Genomic DNA, 12,211 nt, shown 5'->3' with positions numbered 1-12,211 from the left:
TCTGTCACAACTATCAACTAAGGAATCAGTGGCAGTAGAGTGCCTTGGGCAGCTCATTTTTTTCACAGCTCCACAATAGTTCACCTCCAGAAAGATGGGCCACATACTGTGGTCAAGAACAGTGTTGAAACAAAAAGAAACTGAGGCTTTTTGCCTGTGTCGCAATTAGGTGTTGGACCTTCCTTTTACTCCATGCCTGCTTGCATGTACGCAGCATGGGTAGGTCAGCCATTCTGAGCTTCAAAAAGTTTTTCGACAGTCAGTTCATCAGCTTGTTTCCCTGGTGGTCTAGTGGCTAGGGTTCGGCGCTCTCACCGCCGCGGCCCGGGTTCGATTCCCGGTCAGGGAAGTCCTGTTTTAGCTGACGACGACCACGAGCTTTATCGCAAGTGAAGTATTTGGCACACTGCTTTGCCACAACGGATTTAAAAAAAAGGAGTCCTTCGAGCCGGATTTGAACCAGCGACCTAAGGATGACAATTTTAACACCTACAGTCCTCCGCTCTACCAACTGAGCTATCGAAGGAGCTCGGGCACCTCTGTTGATATGGAAATGTAATTGGTACATGTATGATGTAGTTTTTTTGCCATCAAGCAACTTAAACATTTAGAAACCTGGTTTTAATCCAAATTCTGAAGAATGCACACAATTCTTTGTCTGTCACAACTATCAACTAAGGAATCAGTGGCAGTAGAGTGCCTTGGGCAGCTCATTTTTTTCACAGCTCCACAATAGTTCACCTCCAGAAAGATGGGCCACATACTGTGGTCTAGAACAGTGTTGAAACAAAAAGAAACTGAGGCTTTTTGCCTGTGTCGCATTTAGGTGTTGGACCTTCCTTTTACTCCATGCCTGCTTGCATGTACGCAGCATGGGTAGGTCAGTCATTCTGAGCTTCAAAAAGTTTTTCGACAGTCAGTTCATCAGCTTGTTTCCCTGGTGGTCTAGTGGCTAGGATTCGGCGCTCTCACCGCCGCGGCCCGGGTTCGATTCCCGGTCAGGGAAGTCCTGTTTTAGCTGACGACGACCACGAGCTTTATCGCAAGTGAAGTGTTTGGCACACTGCTTTGCCACAACAGGTTTCAAAAAAAGGAGTCCTTCGAGCCAGTTTTGAACCAGCGACCTAAGGATGACAATTTTAACACCTACAGTCCTCCGCTCTACCAACTGAGCTATCGAAGGAGCTTGGGCACCTCTATTGATATGGAAATGTAATTGGTACATGTATGATGTAGTTTTTTTGCCATCAAGCAACTTAAACATTTAGACACCTGGTTTTAATCCAAATTCTGAAGAATGCACACAAATCTTTGTCTGTCACAACTATCAACTAAGGAATCAGTGGCAGTAGAGTGCCTTGGGCAGCTCATTTTCTTCACAGCTCCACAATAGTTCACCTCCAGAAAGATGGGCCACATACTGTGGTCTAGAACAGTGTTGAAACAAAAAGAAACTGAGGCTTTTTGCCTGTGTCGCAATTAGGTGTTGGACCTTCCTTTTACTCCATGCCTGCTTGCATGTACGCAGCATGGGTAGGTCAGCCATTGTGAGCTTCAAAAAGTTTTTCGACAGTCAGTTCATCAGCTTGTTTCCCTGGTGGTCTAGTGGCTAGGGTTCGACGCTCTCACCGCCACGGCCCGGGTTCGATTCCCGGTCAGGGAAGTCCTGTTTTAGCTGACGACGACCACGAGCTTTATCGCAAGTGAAGTATTTGGCACACTGCTTTGCCCCAACGGGTTTTAAAAAAAGGAGTCCTTCGAGCCGGATTTGAACCAGCGACCTAAGGATGACAATTTTAACACCTACAGTCCTCCGCTCTACCAACTGAGCTATCGAAGGAGCTTGGGCATCTCTGTTGATATGGAAATGTAATTGGTACATGTATGATGTAGTTTTTTTTTGCCATCAAGCAACTTAAACATTTAGAAACCTGGTTTTAATCCAAATTCTGAAGAATGCACACAATTCTTTGTCTGTCACAACTATCAACTAAGGAATCAGTGGCAGTAGAGTGCCTTGGGCAGCTCATTTTTTTCACAGCTCCACAATAGTTCACCTCCAGAAAGATGGGCCACATACTGTGGTCTAGAACAGTGTTGAAACAAAAAGAAACTGAGGCTTTTTGCCTGTGTCGCATTTAGGTGTTGGACCTTTCTTTTACTCCATGCCTGCTTGCATGTACGCAGCATGGGTAGGTCAGCCATTCTGAGCTTCAAAAAGTTTTTCGACAGTCAGTTCATCAGCTTGTTTCCCTGGTGGTCTAGTGGCTAGGATTCGGCGCTCTCACCGCCGCGGCCCGGGTTCGATTCCCGGTCAGGGAAGTACTGTTTTAGCTGACGACGACCACGAGCTTTATCGCAAGTGAAGTATTTGGCACACTGCTTTGCCACAACGGATTTTAAAAAAAGGAGTCCTTCGAGCCGGATTTGAACCAGCGACCTAAGGATGACAATTTTAACACCTACAGTCCTCCGCTCTACCAACTGAGCTATCGAAGGAGCTCGGGCACCTCTGTTGATATGGAAATGTAATTGGTACATGTATGATGTAGTTTTTTTGCCATCAAGCAACTTAAACATTTAGACACCTGGTTTTAATCCAAATTCTGAAGAATGCACACAAATCTTTGTCTGTCACAACTATCAACTAAGGAATCAGTGGCAGTAGAGTGCCTTGGGCAGCTCATTTTTTTCACAGCTCCACAATAGTTCACCTCCAGAAAGATGGGCCACATACTGTGGTCAAGAACAGTGTTGAAACAAAAAGAAACTGAGGCTTTTTGCCTGTGTCGCAATTAGGTGTTGGACCTTCCTTTTACTCCATGCCTGCTTGCATGTACGCAGCATGGGTAGGTCAGCCATTCTGAGCTTCAAAAAGTTTTTCGACAGTCAGTTCATCAGCTTGTTTCCCTGGTGGTCTAGTGGCTAGGGTTCGGCGCTCTCACCGCCGCGGCCCGGGTTCGATTCCCGGTCAGGGAAGTCCTGTTTTAGCTGACGACGACCACGAGCTTTATCGCAAGTGAAGTGTTTGGCACACTGCTTTGCCACAACGGGTTTCAAAAAAAGGAGTCCTTCGAGCCAGTTTTGAACCAGCGACCTAAGGATGACAATTTTAACACCTACAGTCCTCCGCTCTACCAACTGAGCTATCGAAGGAGCTTGAGCACCTCTATTGATATGGAAATGTAATTGGTACATGTATGATGTAGTTTTTTTGCCATCAAGCAACTTAAACATTTAGACACCTGGTTTTAATCCAAATTCTGAAGAATGCACACAAATCTTTGTCTGTCACAACTATCAACTAAGGAATCAGTGGCAGTAGAGTGCCTTGGGCAGCTCATTTTCTTCACAGCTCCACAATAGTTCACCTCCAGAAAGATGGGCCACATACTGTGGTCTAGAACAGTGTTGAAACAAAAAGAAACTGAGGCTTTTTGCCTGTGTCGCAATTAGGTGTTGGACCTTCCTTTTACTCCATGCCTGCTTGCATGTACGCAGCATGGGTAGGTCAGCCATTGTGAGCTTCAAACAGTTTTTCGACAGTCAGTTCATCAGCTTGTTTCCCTGGTGGTCTAGTGGCTAGGGTTCGATGCTCTCACCGCCACGGCCCGGGTTCGATTCCCGGTCAGGGAAGTCCTGTTTTAGCTGACGACGACCACGAGCTTTATCGCAAGTGAAGTATTTGGCACACTGCTTTGCCCCAACGGGTTTTAAAAAAAGGAGTCCTTCGAGCCGGATTTGAACCAGCGACCTAAGGATGACAATTTTAACACCTACAGTCCTCCGCTCTACCAACTGAGCTATCGAAGGAGCTTGGGCATCTCTGTTGATATGGAAATGTAATTGGTACATGTATGATGTAGTTTTTTTTTGCCATCAAGCAACTTAAACATTTAGAAACCTGGTTTTAATCCAAATTCTGAAGAATGCACACAATTCTTTGTCTGTCACAACTATCAACTAAGGAATCAGTGGCAGTAGAGTGCCTTGGGCAGCTCATTTTTTTCACAGCTCCACAATAGTTCACCTCCAGAAAGATGGGCCACATACTGTGGTCTAGAACAGTGTTGAAACAAAAAGAAACTGAGGCTTTTTGCCTGTGTCGCATTTAGGTGTTGGACCTTTCTTTTACTCCATGCCTGCTTGCATGTACGCAGCATGGGTAGGTCAGCCATTCTGAGCTTCAAAAAGTTTTTCGACAGTCAGTTCATCAGCTTGTTTCCCTGGTGGTCTAGTGGCTAGGATTCGGCGCTCTCACCGCCGCGGCCCGGGTTCGATTCCCGGTCAGGGAAGTACTGTTTTAGCTGACGACGACCACGAGCTTTATCGCAAGTGAAGTATTTGGCACACTGCTTTGCCACAACGGATTTTAAAAAAAGGATTCCTTCGAGCCGGATTTGAACCAGCGACCTAAGGATGACAATTTTAACACCTACAGTCCTCCGCTCTACCAACTGAGCTATCGAAGGAGCTCGGGCACCTCTGTTGATATGGAAATGTAATTGGTACATGTATGATGTAGTTTTTTTGCCATCAAGCAACTTAAACATTTAGAAACCTAGTTTTAATCCAAATTCTGAAGAATGCACACAATTCTTTGTCTGTCACAACTATCAACTAAGGAATCAGTGGCAGTAGAGTGCCTTGGGCAGCTCATTTTTTTCACAGCTCCACAATAGTTCACCTCCAGAAAGATGGGCCACATACTGTGGTCTAGAACAGTGTTGAAACAAAAAGAAACTGAGGCTTTTTGCCTGTGTCGCAAATAGGTGTTGGACCTTCCTTTTACTCCATGCCTGCTTGCATGTACGCAGCATGGGTAGGTCAGCCATTCTGAGCTTCAAAAAGTTTTTCGACAGTCAGTTCATCAGCTTGTTTCCCTGGTGGTCTAGTGGCTAGGATTCGGCGCTCTCACCGCCGCGGCCCGGGTTCGATTCCCGGTCAGGGAAGTCCTGTTTTAGCTGACGACGACCACGAGCTTTATCGCAAGTTAAGTATTTGGCACACTGCTTTGCCCCAACGGGTTTTAAAAAAAGGAGTCCTTCGAGCCGGATTTGAACCAGCGACCTAAGGATGACAATTTTAACACCTACAGTCCTCCGCTCTACCAACTGAGCTATCGAAGGAGCTCGGGCACCTCTGTTGATATGGAAATGTAATTGGTACATGTATGATGTAGTTTTTTTTGCCATCAAGCAACTTAAACATTTAGAAACCTAGTTTTAATCCAAATTCTGAAGAATGCACACAATTCTTTGTCTGTCACAACTATCAACTAAGGAATCAGTGGCAGTAGAGTGCCTTGGGCAGCTCATTTTTTTCACAGCTCCACAATAGTTCACCTCCAGAAAGATGGGCCACATACTGTGGTCTAGAACAGTGTTGAAACAAAAAGAAACTGAGGCTTTTTGCCTGTGTCGCAATTAGGTGTTGGACCTTCCTTTTACTCCATGCCTGCTTGCATGTACGCAGCATGGGTAGGTCAGCCATTCTGAGCTTCAAAAAGTTTTTCGACAGTCAGTTCATCAGCTTGTTTCCCTGGTGGTCTAGTGGCTAGGATTCGGCGCTCTCACCGCCGCGGCCCGGGTTCGATTCCCGGTCAGGGAAGTCCTGTTTTAGCTGACGACGACCACAAGCTTTATCGCAAGTGAAGTATTTGGCACACTGCTTTGCCCAACGGGTTTTAAAAAAAGGAGTCCTTCGAGCCGGATTTGAACCAGCGACCTAAGGATGACAATTTTAACACCTACAGTCCTCCGCTCTACCAACTGAGCTATCGAAGGAGCTCGGGCACCTCTGTTGATATGGAAATGTAATTGGTACATGTATGATGTAGTTTTTTTGCCATCAAGCAACTTAAACATTTAGAAACCTAGTTTTAATCCAAATTCTGAAGAATGCACACAATTCTTTGTCTGTCACAACTATCAACTAAGGAATCAGTGGCAGTAGAGTGCCTTGGGCAGCTCATTTTTTTCACAGCTCCACAATAGTTCACCTCCAGAAAGATGGGCCACATACTGTGGTCTAGAACAGTGTTGAAACAAAAAGAAACTGAGGCTTTTTGCCTGTGTCGCAATTAGGTGTTGGACCTTCCTTTTACTCCATGCCTGCTTGCATGTACGCAGCATGGGTAGGTCAGCCATTCTGAGCTTCAAAAAGTTTTTCGACAGTCGGTTCATCAGCTTGTTTCCCTGGTGGTCTAGTGGCTAGGATTCGGCGCTCTCACCGCCGCGGCCCGGGTTCGATTCCCGGTCAGGGAAGTCCTGTTTTAGCTGACGACGACCACAAGCTTTATCGCAAGTGAAGTATTTGGCACACTGCTTTGCCCCAACGGGTTTTAAAAAAAGGAGTCCTTCGAGCCGGATTTGAACCAGCGACCTAAGGATGACAATTTTAACACCTACAGTCCTCCGCTCTACCAACTGAGCTATCGAAGGAGCTTGGGCACCTCTGTTGATATGGAAACTTAATTGGTACATGTATGATGTAGTTTTTTTTGCCATCAAGCAACTTAAACATTTAGAAACCTGGTTTTAATCCAAATTCTGAAGAATGCACACAATTCTTTGTCTGTCACAACTATCAACTAAGGAATCAGTGGCAGTAGAGTGCCGTGGGCAGCTCATTTTTTTCACAGCTCCACAATAGTTCACCTCCAGAAAGATGGGCCACATACTGTGGTCTAGAACAGTGTTGAAACAAAAAGAAACTGAGGCTTTTTGCCTGTGTCGCATTTAGGTGTTGGACCTTCCTTTTACTCCATGCCTGCTTGCATGTACGCAGCATGGGTAGGTCAGCCATTCTGAGCTTCAAAAAGTTTTTCGACAGTCAGTTCATCATCTTGTTTCCCTGGTGGTCTAGTGGCTAGGATTCGGCGCTCTCACCGCCGCGGCCCGGGTTCGATTCCCTGTCAGGGAAGTCCTGTTTTAGCTGACGACGACCACGAGCTTTATCGCAAGTGAAGTATTTGGCACACTGCTTTGCCCCAACGGGTTTTAAAAAAAGGAGTCCTTCGAGCCGGATTTGAACCAGCGACCTAAGGATGACAATTTTAACACCTACAGTCCTCCGCTCTACCAACTGAGCTATCGAAGGAGCTTGGGCATCTCTGTTGATATGGAAATGTAATTGGTACATGTATGATGTAGTTTTTTTTTGCCATCAAGCAACTTAAACATTTAGAAACCTGGTTTTAATCCAAATTCTGAAGAATGCACACAATTCTTTGTCTGTCACAACTATCAACTAAGGAATCAGTGGCAGTAGAGTGCCTTGGGCAGCTCATTTTTTTCACAGCTCCACAATAGTTCACCTCCAGAAAGATGGGCCACATACTGTGGTCTAGAACAGTGTTGAAACAAAAAGAAACTGAGGCTTTTTGCCTGTGTCGCATTTAGGTGTTGGACCTTTCTTTTACTCCATGCCTGCTTGCATGTACGCAGCATGGGTAGGTCAGCCATTCTGAGCTTCAAAAAGTTTTTCGACAGTCAGTTCATCAGCTTGTTTCCCTGGTGGTCTAGTGGCTAGGATTCGGCGCTCTCACCGCCGCGGCCCGGGTTCGATTCCCGGTCAGGGAAGTCCTGTTTTAGCTGACGACGACCACGAGCTTTATCGCAAGTGAAGTATTTGGCACACTGCTTTGCCACAACGGATTTTAAAAAAAGGAGTCCTTCGAGCCGGATTTGAACCAGCGACCTAAGGATGACAATTTTAACACCTACAGTCCTCCGCTCTACCAACTGAGCTATCGAAGGAGCTCGGGCACCTCTGTTGATATGGAAATGTAATTGGTACATGTATGATGTAGTTTTTTGCCATCAAGCAACTTAAACATTTAGAAACCTAGTTTTAATCCAAATTCTGAAGAATGCACACAATTCTTTGTCTGTCACAACTATCAACTAAGGAATCAGTGGCAGTAGAGTGCCTTGGGCAGCTCATTTTTTTCACAGCTCCACAATAGTTCACCTCCAGAAAGATGGGCCACATACTGTGGTCTAGAACAGTGTTGAAACAAAAAGAAACTGAGGCTTTTTGCCTGTGTCGCAATTAGGTGTTGGACCTTCCTTTTACTCCATGCCTGCTTGCATGTACGCAGCATGGGTAGGTCAGCCATTCTGAGCTTCAAAAAGTTTTTCGACAGTCAGTTCATCAGCTTGTTTCCCTGGTGGTCTAGTGGCTAGGATTCGGCGCTCTCACCGCCGCGGCCCGGGTTCGATTCCCGGTCAGGGAAGTCCTGTTTTAGCTGACGACGACCACGAGCTTTATCGCAAGTGAAGTATTTGGCACACTGCTTTGCCCCAACGGGTTTTAAAAAAAGGAGTCCTTCGAGCCGGATTTGAACCAGCGACCTAAGGATGACAATTTTAACACCTACAGTCCTCCGCTCTACCAACTGAGCTATCGAAGGAGCTTGGGCACCTCTGTTGATATGGAAACTTAATTGGTACATGTATGATGTAGTTTTTTTGCCATCAAGCAACTTAAACATTTAGAAACCTGGTTTTAATCCAAATTCTGAAGAATGCACACAATTCTTTGTCTGTCACAACTATCAACTAAGGAATCAGTGGCAGTAGAGTGCCTTGGGCAGCTCATTTTTTTCACAGCTCCACAATAGTTCACCTCCAGAAAGATGGGCCACATACTGTGGTCTAGAACAGTGTTGAAACAAAAAGAAACTGAGGCTTTTTGCCTGTGTCGCATTTAGGTGTTGGACCTTCCTTTTACTCCATGCCTGCTTGCATGTACGCAGCATGGGTAGGTCAGCCATTCTGAGCTTCAAAAAGTTTTTCGACAGTCAGTTCATCAGCTTGTTTCCCTGGTGGTCTAGTGGCTAGGATTCGGCGCTCTCACCGCCGCGGCCCGGGTTCGATTCCCGGTCAGGGAAGTCCTGTTTTAGCTGACGACGACCACGAGCTTTATCGCAAGTAAAGTGTTTGGCACACTGCTTTGCCACAACGGGTTTCAAAAAAAGGAGTCCTTCGAGCCGGATTTGAACCAGCGACCTAAGGATGACAATTTTAACACCTACAGTCCTCCGCTCTACCAACTGAGCTATCGAAGGAGCTTGGGCACCTCTGTTGATATGGAAATGTAATTGGTACATGTATGATGTAGTTTTTTTGCCATCAAGCAACTTAAACATTTAGACACCTGGTTTTAATCCAAATTCTGAAGAATGCACACAAATCTTTGTCTGTCACAACTATCAACTAAGGAATCAGTGGCAGTAGAGTGCCTTGGGCAGCTCATTTTTTTCACAGCTCCACAATAGTTCACCTCCAGAAAGATGGGCCACATACTGTGGTCAAGAACAGTGTTGAAACAAAAAGAAATTGAGGCTTTTTGCCTGTGTCGCAATTAGGTGTTGGAATTTCCTTTTACTCCATGCCTGCTTGCATGTACGCAGCATGGGTAGGTCAGCCATTGTGAGCTTCAAAAAGTTTTTCGACAGTCAGTTCATCAGCTTGTTTCCCTGGTGGTCTAGTGGCTAGGATTCGGCGCTCTCACCGCCGCGGCCCGGGTTCGATTCCCGGTCAGGGAAGTCCTGTTTTAGCTGACGACGACCACGAGCTTTATCGCAAGTGAAGTATTTGGCACACTGCTTTGCCCCAACGGGTTTTAAAAAAAGGAGTCCTTCGAGCCGGATTTGAACCAGCGACCTAAGGATGACAATTTTAACACCTACAGTCCTCCGCTCTACCAACTGAGCTATCGAAGGAGCTTGGGCACCTCTGTTGATATGGAAACTTAATTGGTACATGTATGATGTAGTTTTTTTTGCCATCAAGCAACTTAAACATTTAGAAACCTGGTTTTAATCCAAATTCTGAAGAATGCACACAATTCTTTGTCTGTCACAACTATCAACTAAGGAATCAGTGGCAGTAGAGTGCCTTGGGCAGCTCATTTTTTTCACAGCTCCACAATAGTTCACCTCCAGAAAGATGGGCCACATACTGTGGTCAAGAACAGTGTTGAAACAAAAAGAAACTGAGGCTTTTTGCCTGTGTCGCAATTAGGTGTTGGACCTTCCTTTTACTCCATGCCTGCTTGCATGTACGCAGCATGGGTAGGTCAGCCATTCTGAGCTTCAAAAAGTTTTTCGACAGTCAGTTCATCAGCTTGTTTCCCTGGTGGTCTAGTGGCTAGGATTCGGCGCTCTCACCGCCGCGGCCCGGGTTCGATTCCCGGTCAGGGAAGTCCTGTTTTAGCTGACGACGACCACGAGCTTTATCGCAAGTGAAGTGTTTGGCACACTGCTTTGCCACAACGGGTTTCAAAAAAAGGAGTCCTTCGAGCCGGATTTGAACCAGCGACCTAAGGATGACAATTTTAACACCTACAGTCCTCCGCTCTACCAACTGAGCTATCGAAGGAGCTTGGGCACCTCTGTTGATATGGAAATGTAATTGGTACATGTATGATGTAGTTTTTTTGCCATCAAGCAACTTAAACATTTAGACACCTGGTTTTAATCCAAATTCTGAAGAATGCACACAAATCTTTGTCTGTCACAACTATCAACTAAGGAATCAGTGGCAGTAGAGTGCCTTGGGCAGCTCATTTTTTTCACAGCTCCACAATAGTTCACCTCCAGAAAGATGGGCCACATACTGTGGTCTAGAACAGTGTTGAAACAAAAAGAAACTGAGGCTTTTTGCCTGTGTCGCATTTAGGTGTTGGACCTTCCTTTTACTCCATGCCTGCTTGCATGTACGCAGCATGGGTAGGTCAGCCATTCTGAGCTTCAAAAAGTTTTTCGACAGTCAGTTCATCAGCTTGTTTCCCTGGTGGTCTAGTGGCTAGGATTCGGCGCTCTCACCGCCGCGGCCCGGGTTCGATTCCCGGTCAGGGAAGTCCTGTTTTAGCTGACGACGACCACGAGCTTTATCGCAAGTGAAGTATTTGGCACACTGCTTTGCCCCAACGGGTTTTAAAAAAAGGAGTCCTTCGAGCCGGATTTGAACCAGCAACCTAAGGATGACAATTTTAACACCTACAGTCCTCCGCTCTACCAACTGAGCTATCGAAGGAGCTTGGGCACCTCTGTTGATATGGAAACTTAATTGGTACATGTATGATGTAGTTTTTTTGCCATCAAGCAACTTAAACATTTAGAAACCTAGTTTTAATCCAAATTCTGAAGAATGCACACAATTCTTTGTCTGTCACAACTATCAACTAAGGAATCAGTGGCAGTAGAGTGCCTTGGGCAGCTCATTTTTTTCACAGCTCCACAATAGTTCACCTCCAGAAAGATGGGCCACATACTGTGGTCAAGAACAGTGTTGAAACAAAAAGAAACTGAGGCTTTTTGCCTGTGTCGCAATTAGGTGTTGGACCTTCCTTTTACTCCATGCCTGCTTGCATGTACGCAGCATGGGTAGGTCAGCCATTCTGAGCTTCAAAAAGTTTTTCGACAGTCAGTTCATCAGCTTGTTTCCCTGGTGGTCTAGTGGCTAGGATTCGGCGCTCTCACCGCCGCGGCCCGGGTTCGATTCCCGGTCAGGGAAGTCCTGTTTTAGCTGACGACGACCACGAGCTTTATCGCAAGTGAAGTGTTTGGCACACTGCTTTGCCACAACGGGTTTCAAAAAAAGGAGTCCTTCGAGCCGGATTTGAACCAGCGACCTAAGGATGACAATTTTAACACCTACAGTCCTCCGCTCTACCAACTGAGCTATCGAAGGAGCTTGGGCACCTCTGTTGATATGGAAATGTAATTGGTACATGTATGATGTAGTTTTTTTGCCATCAAGCAACTTAAACATTTAGACACCTGGTTTTAATCCAAATTCTGAAGAATGCACACAAATCTTTGTCTGTCACAACTATCAACTAAGGAATCAGTGGCAGTAGAGTGCCTTGGGCAGCTCATTTTTTTCACAGCTCCACAATAGTTCACCTCCAGAAAGATGGGCCACATACTGTGGTCAAGAACAGTGTTGAAACAAAAAGAAACTGAGGCTTTTTGCCTGTGTCGCAATTAGGTGTTGGACCTTCCTTTTACTCCATGCCTGCTTGCATGTACGCAGCATGGGTAGGTCAGCCATTCTGAGCTTCAAAAAGTTTTTCGACAGTCAGTTCATCAGCTTGTTTCCCTGGTGGTCTAGTGGCTAGGATTTGGCGCTCTCACCGCCGCGGCCCGGGTTCGATTCCCGGTCAGGGAAGTCCTGTTTTAGCTGACGACGACCACGAG

General features: G+C 45.9%; 1 long non-coding RNA gene and 35 other non-coding genes across 36 annotated transcripts in view; 18 read left to right on the top strand and 18 right to left on the bottom strand.

Moving 5' to 3' along the window:
- LOC125799400 (uncharacterized) overlaps window positions 1-12,211 on the top strand; it is a 199,720-nt gene that overhangs the window by 107,693 nt on the left and 79,816 nt on the right. The window lies entirely within an intron of this gene.
- Window positions 278-349, top strand: trnae-cuc (transfer RNA glutamic acid (anticodon CUC)). Its single transcript has one exon. It is a non-coding gene; the product is annotated as a tRNA-Glu (tRNA).
- trnay-gua (transfer RNA tyrosine (anticodon GUA)) lies at window positions 440-526 on the bottom strand. Its single transcript is given in 2 exon segments — window positions 440-475; window positions 490-526. It is a non-coding gene; the product is annotated as a tRNA-Tyr (tRNA).
- On the top strand, window positions 935-1,006 carry trnae-cuc (transfer RNA glutamic acid (anticodon CUC)). The gene has a single exon. It is a non-coding gene; the product is annotated as a tRNA-Glu (tRNA).
- trnay-gua (transfer RNA tyrosine (anticodon GUA)) lies at window positions 1,097-1,183 on the bottom strand. The gene is given in 2 exon segments: window positions 1,097-1,132; window positions 1,147-1,183. It is a non-coding gene; the product is annotated as a tRNA-Tyr (tRNA).
- Window positions 1,754-1,840, bottom strand: trnay-gua (transfer RNA tyrosine (anticodon GUA)). Its single transcript is given in 2 exon segments — window positions 1,754-1,789; window positions 1,804-1,840. It is a non-coding gene; the product is annotated as a tRNA-Tyr (tRNA).
- On the top strand, window positions 2,251-2,322 carry trnae-cuc (transfer RNA glutamic acid (anticodon CUC)). Its single transcript has one exon. It is a non-coding gene; the product is annotated as a tRNA-Glu (tRNA).
- trnay-gua (transfer RNA tyrosine (anticodon GUA)) lies at window positions 2,413-2,499 on the bottom strand. Its single transcript is given in 2 exon segments — window positions 2,413-2,448; window positions 2,463-2,499. It is a non-coding gene; the product is annotated as a tRNA-Tyr (tRNA).
- Window positions 2,908-2,979, top strand: trnae-cuc (transfer RNA glutamic acid (anticodon CUC)). The gene has a single exon. It is a non-coding gene; the product is annotated as a tRNA-Glu (tRNA).
- On the bottom strand, window positions 3,070-3,156 carry trnay-gua (transfer RNA tyrosine (anticodon GUA)). The gene is given in 2 exon segments: window positions 3,070-3,105; window positions 3,120-3,156. It is a non-coding gene; the product is annotated as a tRNA-Tyr (tRNA).
- Window positions 3,727-3,813, bottom strand: trnay-gua (transfer RNA tyrosine (anticodon GUA)). The gene is given in 2 exon segments: window positions 3,727-3,762; window positions 3,777-3,813. It is a non-coding gene; the product is annotated as a tRNA-Tyr (tRNA).
- trnae-cuc (transfer RNA glutamic acid (anticodon CUC)) lies at window positions 4,224-4,295 on the top strand. Its single transcript has one exon. It is a non-coding gene; the product is annotated as a tRNA-Glu (tRNA).
- On the bottom strand, window positions 4,386-4,472 carry trnay-gua (transfer RNA tyrosine (anticodon GUA)). Its single transcript is given in 2 exon segments — window positions 4,386-4,421; window positions 4,436-4,472. It is a non-coding gene; the product is annotated as a tRNA-Tyr (tRNA).
- Window positions 4,881-4,952, top strand: trnae-cuc (transfer RNA glutamic acid (anticodon CUC)). The gene has a single exon. It is a non-coding gene; the product is annotated as a tRNA-Glu (tRNA).
- Window positions 5,043-5,129, bottom strand: trnay-gua (transfer RNA tyrosine (anticodon GUA)). The gene is given in 2 exon segments: window positions 5,043-5,078; window positions 5,093-5,129. It is a non-coding gene; the product is annotated as a tRNA-Tyr (tRNA).
- On the top strand, window positions 5,539-5,610 carry trnae-cuc (transfer RNA glutamic acid (anticodon CUC)). The gene has a single exon. It is a non-coding gene; the product is annotated as a tRNA-Glu (tRNA).
- Window positions 5,700-5,786, bottom strand: trnay-gua (transfer RNA tyrosine (anticodon GUA)). Its single transcript is given in 2 exon segments — window positions 5,700-5,735; window positions 5,750-5,786. It is a non-coding gene; the product is annotated as a tRNA-Tyr (tRNA).
- trnae-cuc (transfer RNA glutamic acid (anticodon CUC)) lies at window positions 6,195-6,266 on the top strand. The gene has a single exon. It is a non-coding gene; the product is annotated as a tRNA-Glu (tRNA).
- trnay-gua (transfer RNA tyrosine (anticodon GUA)) lies at window positions 6,357-6,443 on the bottom strand. Its single transcript is given in 2 exon segments — window positions 6,357-6,392; window positions 6,407-6,443. It is a non-coding gene; the product is annotated as a tRNA-Tyr (tRNA).
- Window positions 6,853-6,924, top strand: trnae-cuc (transfer RNA glutamic acid (anticodon CUC)). Its single transcript has one exon. It is a non-coding gene; the product is annotated as a tRNA-Glu (tRNA).
- On the bottom strand, window positions 7,015-7,101 carry trnay-gua (transfer RNA tyrosine (anticodon GUA)). Its single transcript is given in 2 exon segments — window positions 7,015-7,050; window positions 7,065-7,101. It is a non-coding gene; the product is annotated as a tRNA-Tyr (tRNA).
- Window positions 7,512-7,583, top strand: trnae-cuc (transfer RNA glutamic acid (anticodon CUC)). The gene has a single exon. It is a non-coding gene; the product is annotated as a tRNA-Glu (tRNA).
- On the bottom strand, window positions 7,674-7,760 carry trnay-gua (transfer RNA tyrosine (anticodon GUA)). The gene is given in 2 exon segments: window positions 7,674-7,709; window positions 7,724-7,760. It is a non-coding gene; the product is annotated as a tRNA-Tyr (tRNA).
- On the top strand, window positions 8,168-8,239 carry trnae-cuc (transfer RNA glutamic acid (anticodon CUC)). Its single transcript has one exon. It is a non-coding gene; the product is annotated as a tRNA-Glu (tRNA).
- trnay-gua (transfer RNA tyrosine (anticodon GUA)) lies at window positions 8,330-8,416 on the bottom strand. Its single transcript is given in 2 exon segments — window positions 8,330-8,365; window positions 8,380-8,416. It is a non-coding gene; the product is annotated as a tRNA-Tyr (tRNA).
- On the top strand, window positions 8,825-8,896 carry trnae-cuc (transfer RNA glutamic acid (anticodon CUC)). Its single transcript has one exon. It is a non-coding gene; the product is annotated as a tRNA-Glu (tRNA).
- On the bottom strand, window positions 8,987-9,073 carry trnay-gua (transfer RNA tyrosine (anticodon GUA)). The gene is given in 2 exon segments: window positions 8,987-9,022; window positions 9,037-9,073. It is a non-coding gene; the product is annotated as a tRNA-Tyr (tRNA).
- trnae-cuc (transfer RNA glutamic acid (anticodon CUC)) lies at window positions 9,482-9,553 on the top strand. The gene has a single exon. It is a non-coding gene; the product is annotated as a tRNA-Glu (tRNA).
- Window positions 9,644-9,730, bottom strand: trnay-gua (transfer RNA tyrosine (anticodon GUA)). The gene is given in 2 exon segments: window positions 9,644-9,679; window positions 9,694-9,730. It is a non-coding gene; the product is annotated as a tRNA-Tyr (tRNA).
- On the top strand, window positions 10,140-10,211 carry trnae-cuc (transfer RNA glutamic acid (anticodon CUC)). Its single transcript has one exon. It is a non-coding gene; the product is annotated as a tRNA-Glu (tRNA).
- trnay-gua (transfer RNA tyrosine (anticodon GUA)) lies at window positions 10,302-10,388 on the bottom strand. Its single transcript is given in 2 exon segments — window positions 10,302-10,337; window positions 10,352-10,388. It is a non-coding gene; the product is annotated as a tRNA-Tyr (tRNA).
- trnae-cuc (transfer RNA glutamic acid (anticodon CUC)) lies at window positions 10,797-10,868 on the top strand. The gene has a single exon. It is a non-coding gene; the product is annotated as a tRNA-Glu (tRNA).
- trnay-gua (transfer RNA tyrosine (anticodon GUA)) lies at window positions 10,959-11,045 on the bottom strand. Its single transcript is given in 2 exon segments — window positions 10,959-10,994; window positions 11,009-11,045. It is a non-coding gene; the product is annotated as a tRNA-Tyr (tRNA).
- trnae-cuc (transfer RNA glutamic acid (anticodon CUC)) lies at window positions 11,454-11,525 on the top strand. Its single transcript has one exon. It is a non-coding gene; the product is annotated as a tRNA-Glu (tRNA).
- Window positions 11,616-11,702, bottom strand: trnay-gua (transfer RNA tyrosine (anticodon GUA)). The gene is given in 2 exon segments: window positions 11,616-11,651; window positions 11,666-11,702. It is a non-coding gene; the product is annotated as a tRNA-Tyr (tRNA).
- On the top strand, window positions 12,111-12,182 carry trnae-cuc (transfer RNA glutamic acid (anticodon CUC)). Its single transcript has one exon. It is a non-coding gene; the product is annotated as a tRNA-Glu (tRNA).

This window comes from Astyanax mexicanus, chromosome 3, assembly GCF_023375975.1.
Source record: "Astyanax mexicanus isolate ESR-SI-001 chromosome 3, AstMex3_surface, whole genome shotgun sequence".
NCBI classification, from domain to species: Eukaryota; Metazoa; Chordata; class Actinopteri; order Characiformes; family Acestrorhamphidae; genus Astyanax; species Astyanax mexicanus.
Note: the sequence above shows the minus strand (reverse complement) of the source record. Positions and strands in the feature narration are given on the sequence as shown.